At 56.4% G+C, this 6068-nt stretch overlaps 1 long non-coding RNA gene across 1 annotated transcript; it reads right to left on the reverse strand.

The window, feature by feature from the left end:
- Window positions 1-665: 665 nt before the first annotated feature.
- LOC127042239 (uncharacterized) lies at window positions 666-5502 on the reverse strand. Its single transcript, XR_007771890.1, has 3 exons — window positions 5424-5502; window positions 1480-1559; window positions 666-787 (listed from the first exon to the last, which is right to left on the reverse strand). It is a non-coding gene; the product is annotated as an uncharacterized LOC127042239 (long non-coding RNA).
- Window positions 5503-6068: the final 566 nt, after the last annotated feature.

The raw sequence follows: 6068 nt of genomic DNA on the forward strand, positions 1-6068 counted from the left end.
AGGAAGGGCAGGGATATTACTGAATCCAGGATCTCAGCAGTACTAGATGACAGGATAGCACATAGTGCAGCCCATTGGAAAACACAATCCCAACTATACATACAAAATGATGGGGTCTAAATTAGTTGTTTCCACTCAAGAGATGGATCTTGGAGTCACTGTGGATAGTTCTCTGAAAACATCCACTCAATGTGCAGCAGCAGTGAAAAAAAGTGAACAATGTAGGAAATAATTAAGAAAGTGATAGATATGACAGAATATCTCATAGATCATATTTGTAAAAACAGCAAATAAATCCATGATACACCCACATCTTGAATACTGCATGCACATGTCACCCCATCTCAAAAATAGATATATTGGAATTGGAAAAGGTTCAGAAAAGGGCAACAAAAATGATTAGGGGTATGGGACAGTTATGCCAGACCTAACCCCCAGTTTCACTTGAGCAAACAGGAGATATTTGACACTGTGCAATACGGCTCCTGTGCTCTGTTCCCATAGTGTTCTGCAGCAGAGGAGGGTCTCTGGTATTATGTGTGTCACTGACCTATTGGGGTGATGCTGAAACAGGACAGGGTACAGATGGCATTGTGGGGGTGGCGTGAACCTTCACTCTTCATTTCCCCTTCCAAGAACAGAAGAGACAGGAACCCTTACCCAGCGAGGTAACAGTCTCATAGTTCTCCTGCATGACATCCCAGTAGAGGGCTCTCTGAGTGGGGTCCAGCAGAGCCCACTCTTCCCTGGTGAAATACATAGCCATCTCCTTGAAGGTCACCAGCCCCTGAAAGAGTAAGAGTCCAACACTAAGGACTTGCTGCCCCACTCACAGCCCCACTATTTGTGGCAGAGAAGAGTGAATCAAATGGAAGCTCTGGGTGGATCATAGTCAGGAGAGTCCCACCTCGACCTGGCTCAGAGTATCCAGCAAATGCCAGGGTGAGGGGATGAAGAGAGAGCCCCTTATCTCTCTCAGCATATCCATCACCCTCCTACTAGCCACAGACAGATACAGGAGATGGAGCCCCTAGCAGGGTCCAGGGAGAGTTCGCTGGTAGGATGCCCAACACCCTCCTCATTGTGTGGAGCGGGATATGAGGGAGAGGCAGCTCCAATAAGCCTGACTCATGGGTGTCCCCTTTATATCTTACAGCAGCTGATGGTTAATGAGGTCAGGTTCCAGCACTAGGAGTCTGGTCGGTTTGACTAGCTCCATGTAGGTGGGTTATTTTCTCTCTTCACAAATTAGGCCATTTCCACCTCCAAAACTCCTGGGTCTGTTCCTAGAATCTAGGCCACTTAGTAAATAATTCCCAGCAGGTCTGCCACACCCTGGCCTCCTCCTTTCCCCACGCTGTGAATTTCCCGTCCCGCTCCAACCTCCAAACCAGACTCTGCAAACCTTCCCACCTCTGGTGTATTTGCTCTCCCTTTCCTCCAGCAGGAACCCACCAGCAACCCCCCGATAATCTCTACCTGGACTGACTCCACTGCAGCCATTTCTCTTCCCTGTCCCATGCCAGGCTGGGATGAGCTGGAGCAAAACATTCTGCAGCCTGTCTGGGGGAGAAGGGCAGTTGTGGGCGTTTCAGAACCGGTTTTAGTTAATTTCACATCACAATTCCCCCAGGCCCTTTCCCTGCAGACAGACACCCTAGATTCTGTCATGCTGGGAAATGCTCAGTCTGTTTATTACAATTTAGACCTGGCCCCTCCTGCCAGGCTAAGTCCACAGACACATTTTTAACCTCCCTTCTCTCTCCCCTCACCCCTTCTCTGAACACAAGGCTAGAAAAGAGCAGAACCAAAGGAGTCACTGTGGGGGATTCCCTCAGACACTGACCCCACGGCAGCCACACCCCAGCAGGGGGAATATGGAGTCAGGAACTGGCTTTTGCTCTCTCTGATCCTTGTTTTGTTCACTGGAAAGTGGTTCTGTCTCAGGATGCAGCAATACATGTGTCTGGGTGGACTACAGAGCTGGAAATCTCTCCCCCACATTCATTTCTCCCACTGCCCCTTTCAGTCTCTCCTTCCCCTGTCCTCTCTCCCTGCCCCTCTGGCTGGGACAGACCCATTCCTGGGGGCTTTGCTCTCCCATGGCTGGATTTTCTCCTGACAACCGCTAATGGGAGGAGAAATGAGGTGGTGTTGTTTGTGCAGAGTCACTTTCTTGCCAGACCCTAGGACATTCCCTGAGGTCTTTCAGTTACCTGGAGACTCTGGCTCAGAATTTAGTAGTAACAGGGCCCAGGACTGCCCTAGGGGGCTAGGACCAGCTGCAGAAAGTCATCCCCTGGGCCGGGCAGAGAAGAAGCTTTAATTAAGGTCACTTCCCAGCACAGAGCCCCACTGGGGGAGCAGCAGCTGCCAAGCCTGGTCTCCCAGATCACAATGGAGGCTGCAGCATTTGACCCAGGAAGCTGAACCCCTATATCCTGAGCAGAGAGGGACAGAGTGTATGAGCAGCTTCCCTCCTTTAGCTCTCTGGGGAGAGCAGGGAGAATGGCTGATCTCATTTGACCCACTGTCCATCTGGAATCACTCCTTGTCTTTCCATACAGTGACTCTGGTTTAACAACGGTCTCAATGACACCGGATTTCAGAAAGAATGAGTTCAGAACGCTGTGGAAAAGACCATCGTGTGGCAGTGCTGTCTCCCTTCCCACCTCCCTCACCCCCGCAGATCTAGGACAAGGACTGGGGGCAAAAATTTTCCAAACGGAACCGAAAGTTCCTGCAGTTTTCAAAAGAGGAGAAAAGTATATTCTGTGATTTCACGCTAACAGTGTTTGCTAAGTGGACAGAAAGTTATCACAGTGACAGGGCACGTGACTGGGGAATGGACTTGGTGACCTGGTGACTAGGAGCCAGGACTCTGGTACAAGTTGACAGGGAGAAGGATCATGGTTAGCAGCAGCCCCCAGACACCCCCTAGTACCCAGAGCCCAGACCCCCCAGCCAGGGGCCCCAGACACCCCCCAGCCAGGATCCCATCAGATATTCCCTGGGATGCAGCCCCCAGAGTCCCTGGCCAGGGACCCCAGATACCCCTCAAAGCCCCACCGGCCAGAGAACCCCCACCACACCATGACTGCCAGGTTGGGAATCCCAAAGGGTTCCCCCCAGCAAGAGCCCCCAGCAGCCAGGGACCCCCTCAAGGGACCCCCTCCCCACTGGGAACTCAGTCCCTCACTGCCTGCCTAGGAACTTCCCCACCCTCCAGAACGATCTACCCTGACATTTGCCTGGGACCCCCTCCTCTGCCCAGTGTGACCCCCTGATGCTTTACAGTGCGACCCATCACTCTGCTTCCCTGGCATGCCCTCACCTAGTGCCAGGGATCCCCTCCCCCAGCTCTGTGCACTGGGCATGGCAACAAAACCTGGAACCAGCGGGGGAAGCACAGACAGAGCCCCTGGCACAGAACCAGGCTCCCTCTAACCCTCTGTCCCGCCTCCCCAAGAGACACCCACCCCCACTGTTCTACAGCCACCAGGCCCCCAGCGATACCCACCTCCAGGACCCATAGCCTCAGGGATGGGCACATCAGAACCACCACCCCAGAAAACCCCAAACCTCCACAACCCACCAACCTGACTAGGGTACCCCCTGCCCAGCCACCCAGAGGCCTCCCCCTACCACAATGCCCCTTCAGCTGCAATCTCCCCACACAGACAACTTCCCTGCCCCTGCAAGTGTTACCTCACAGAGTGTGAGAAGTGGCTAGAAAGTTAACACCACCTCCTGCTGGCCAGTCACACAGGCAGAGGGAGCCTGGGGAGTGCTTCTTTAACAGGAGAATGGAAGGCCTGGAGGGCAAGAAAGATCCACGGGCTGTCACTAGCAAATAATGGCCACCATGGATCCACCCCAGAGGCGGCTGCATCTTAGCACATTGGGAAACAACCCATCATATTCAATTAGAAATAAAACAACTAGAGAGAAGTGGGGCAAATGTTTGGGGTATTTTATATCAATCTTTGAGACACGCAGAGAGAACGCTGTCACAAACGACATTTGATAACATGAGAGAAAATCACCAAGATCGGAGGGGATTTGATGTTGCTATTAAATAACTAGTGGAAAAGGGGGACTGTTGGACTGGATTTTATATGACTGTCCAATACATAAACAGAATGTGATGGTCCCCCCCGGCCACGGGGCAACCATTCACGTGAGCAGCTCAGAGCCCTTTGAGGAGCTGATTTAAGGGAGGGGGGGAGCTGGAAGGCTCCCTGGAAAATGGAAGGGGGCCGCAGGAGAATTGGGAAATGGGGTCTGGGCAGTCTCCATGGGGGATGTGCTCCTCCCTTCCCTTCCCTGCCCTGGCAGAGAACGGGAACCTCATCCCATCACACTCCAGTGGGAGCCATGTTCTGGGGAATGACCCAGGGCAACAATTTCCCACCCAAACAAGGACAAATCGCTGCAGATAAAATGGGTGGGAAAATCCACCCCCCATCGGAGAGATTTTAAATTGACATTTGAGAAGTATGGAGAGAAAAGGGAAAATCAGAGGCAATTAGAGAGCTGATCATTGGTGGAGGGGAGGAGAATCTCCCTGGATTTTATAGCCACGTGTGATAATGAGAGAGAAAAGGGGAAATCTTGAGAGAATGTGTGTGTGGGAGGAAGTGGCAAAAACAGGGACAGGATCCAGTTAACTCACCTCCCTCCCACCCCGGGAATGTCCTGGCTGCACAGAGACAGATCTACCCCCGCTCACCCCAGTGACCTCCCCCCCCTGAACTCCGGATTCTCCTCCCCCCTCGACACCTCCGCCCTCACACCAAAGGGGGTGGGCTCTGCCAGCGCCTCCCCCTGAGCTCAACTCCTGCTCCTCCCCCCAGCCCGGATTGTGCCCTTTAGCCCCCCACGAACCCTGCCTCCAGCTGCCTGACCCCCCCGCCCATCAATTTCCTGCTCTGCGCCCGCCCATCCCACGCTCCCTGTTACTGCGCCGCCCCGCTCCAGCCCTGCCCCCAGCGCCCGGCGGAACGTTATGGTTGGTCCGGGCAGGGGGAAGGGCAGCGGCTTCAGCGGCTGTTACTGGGTATGCGCAGTGCCCGGGGAGTGGCACATTGCTGTGGGGAGGGATTTAATAAACCGCACCCCCCCCGCCTGGCCCGGGGTCCGCCCCTCCCCCCCACACGACGGCCAGGCCCCGGCCCCCCCCATCCAAGCGGGGAGGGCGGGCGGATCCTCCTGCAGCTCCACTGGGGCCGAGGCGCCTTCAAGGCTTCTCCAAGGCTCCCTGGGGAAGAGTCACTTTCCTGCCCCCCAGCGCCTCTCATTCCCCGGGGGCTCCGGGACACAATGTCCCACCCCCCTTCCCCCGCCTGCAGCTCCGGCTTCTCCCCTCCCGCCCCCGCCAGCCACACCAAGGGGAACCCCCGGGCCCCAGTCTCTGTCCCCACCTGTATCCCAGCGGGGCCGGGGGCAGATCCTGGCTGCAGCTGAGAACAGCGACTTCGCTCCGGCTGGGGCAGCTCCAGCGCTGCTGGCAGCACGTGGAGAACCAGGAAGCAGCTGTTCAGCCGGGGCTCCGGGTTACAATGTGCCAGAGCCCCGCCCCCAGGAGCTCCCCGCCCATAAGCTGAGCCAGAGCCCCGCCCCCAGGAGGTGCCCCGCCCCCGGGCTGTGCCAGAGCCCCACCCCCAGGAGCTGCCCGGCCCCTGAGCTGAGCCAGAGCCCCGCTCCCAGGAGCTGCCCTACCCGAGGGCTGTGCCAGAGCCCCACCCCCAGGAGCTGCCCTGCCCATGGGCTGTGCCAGAGCCCCGCCCCCAGGAGCTGCCCTGTCCATGGGCTGTGCCAGAGCCCCGCCCCCAGGAGCTGCTCCGCCCCCGCTCTGTGCTGGAGCCCCGCCCCGAGGAGCTGCCCCGCCCCCGAGCTGAACCAGAGCCCCGCCCCCAGGAGCTGTCCGCACCTGGGATGTGTCAGAGCCCCGCCCCCTGGAATTTCCCCATGTTGGGTCTCTGAGCTTTGTTCTCCTGCCGACTTCTTCCCAGCACCCCCTGCTCCCTTTCTGTGTTTACAAACACCCCCCCTCCCCCGGAACCGGC

The sequence above is a fragment of the Gopherus flavomarginatus genome, unplaced genomic scaffold (genome assembly GCF_025201925.1).
Source record: "Gopherus flavomarginatus isolate rGopFla2 unplaced genomic scaffold, rGopFla2.mat.asm mat_scaffold_34_arrow_ctg1, whole genome shotgun sequence".
NCBI classification, from domain to species: Eukaryota; Metazoa; Chordata; order Testudines; family Testudinidae; genus Gopherus; species Gopherus flavomarginatus.